Source organism: Carlito syrichta, unplaced genomic scaffold, assembly GCF_000164805.1.
Source record: "Carlito syrichta isolate Samal-C Ts95f unplaced genomic scaffold, Tarsius_syrichta-2.0.1 Scaffold288534, whole genome shotgun sequence".
In the NCBI taxonomy this organism is placed as follows: domain Eukaryota; kingdom Metazoa; phylum Chordata; class Mammalia; order Primates; family Tarsiidae; genus Carlito; species Carlito syrichta.
In genome coordinates, this window is record NW_007232630.1 from 56,222 (window position 1) to 58,219 (window position 1,998).

A 1,998-nucleotide genomic window follows, 5' to 3' on the forward strand; every position below is an offset into this window, starting at 1 on the left:
GTTGTTTTGGCTATCCCTGGTCGTTTATGAATTTCTGTATTGTCATTTCCAGGTTTGGGAAGAATGATGTTGGTAACTTAATGGGTATTTCATTGAATCTGTAGATTGCCTTTGGTCAGATGGACATTTTAACAATGTTGATTCTTCCTATCCATGAGCATGGAATATTTATCCATTTGTTTGTGTTTTCTTGGATATCTTTGAGTAGTGTTTTGTAGTTCTCATTGTTAAGGTCTTTCACTTCTCTGGTTAGGAAGAGGCTGAGGTATTTCATTTTTTTGTGGTTGTTGTGAATGGGATTGTGCTTTTAATTTGGGTCTCTGCCTGCTTGTTGTTGGTATATAAGAATGCAACTGTCTTTTGCACATTTACTTTGTACCTTGAGACTTTGCCAAAGTCCTTTATCAGTGCAAGCAAGTTTTTGACAGATTTTCTTCAATTTTAAAGGTATAGGAACATATCAGCAAAGAGGGAAATTTGACTTATTTTCCTATTTGGATACCCCTGATTTTCTTCTCTTGTCTCCTTGCCTTAGGTAGGACTTCCAACACAATATTGAACAAGAGGGGTGAGAGTGGGCAAACTTATCTTGTTCCAGTTTTCAGGGGAAATGTTTCCAGTGCCTATCCATTTAACAATAGGTTTGCTGTGTGCTTATCAGTGTGATGTTAGCTTTGTAAAATGGTTTGGGGAGAACTCCATTCTTCTCATTTGCCTGGAATACTTTCAGTAGGTTTGGTATCATCTCATCCTTGTACATTTTATAGAATTCTGCTGTAAAGCCCTCCGGTCTAGGGCTTTTTTTTTGTAGGTAGTTTTCATATGACAGAGTCAATTTCCTGGGTTGTTATTGATCTATTTAGTGTCTCAATGTCTTCTTGTTTCAACCTGGGGAGGTTGTGTGATGTCAGAAATTCCTGGCGGCTGGAGCAGAGCCGAACGAGCGAGTGCGGCTGTCGGGCTGAGGGGACGAGCGGACCGTGGTGTCACCATGTCGCAGGGCCACAGCCACGGCGGGGCCGGTAGTCGCTGCGCCGCTGAGCGGGAGAAGCCGCATGAGCAGCGCGGCCTGGCCTACGGCCTGTATCTGCGCATCGACCTGGAGTGGCTGCAGTGCCTTAACGAGAGCTGCGAGGGCAGTGGCCGCGGCGGCCTCAAGCCGTGAGGGGAGTGGGCCAACCTCTCCAAGTTTGTTGAAAGTGATGCAGATGAAGAGCTTCTGTTTAATATTCCAGTTACAGGCAATGTCAAGCTCAAAGGCATCATTATAATGGGAGAGGACGATGACTCACACCCCTTTGAGATGAGACTGTACAAACATTCCACAGATGTCTTTTGATGACACAAAAAGGGAGCCAGATCAGACCTTTAGTCTGAACCAGGATCTAACTGGGGAATTAGAGTACGCCACAAAAATTTCTCATTTTTCGAATGCTTATCATCTTTTGATTCATATTTCAAAAAACTTTGGAGCAGATACCACAAAGGTCTTTTATATTGGCCTGAGAGGAGAATGGACTGAGCTTCGCCGACATGAGGTGACCATCTGCAATTATGAAGCATCGGCCAACCCAGCAGACCACAGGGTCCATCAGGTTACCCCACAGACACACTTCATTTCCTAAGGGCTAGCCAAGGCTCCCACAGAGGCGCCATGTCAGTGAAGATGTATGACTACCTGTTGGGAAGGACAAAGGGATGAGGTTCAGAGAGAGGTGGCTGCGGCAGTCTGTGCCAAGCTTGGTCTTTGGGCTTGCTGCAGAAACCTGGCCTATGGAAGATACCACACCACTGGGAGGGTTGTGTCGGCACTGAGGGACAATCGTGCTTCTCTAGAGCACTGCAGAACTTGGGTCTGGGGCTGGCTGGCATCTGGCAGTCTTGAATAACTCTTTCTTTTCAGTCGATGTGGCCATGGGATTCCAGGTATCTTGTTGCTTTGTGGCAGGGTAGTTGTGTGACTTAGGTTTTAAAAACGTGGAAACTCTTGATGGGCTA

At 45.7% G+C, this 1,998-nt stretch overlaps 1 pseudogene; it reads left to right on the plus strand.

Moving 5' to 3' along the window:
* The first annotated feature begins 991 nt into the window (after window positions 1-991).
* Window positions 992-1,706, plus strand: LOC103255869 (annotated as a pseudogene).
* Window positions 1,707-1,998: the final 292 nt, after the last annotated feature.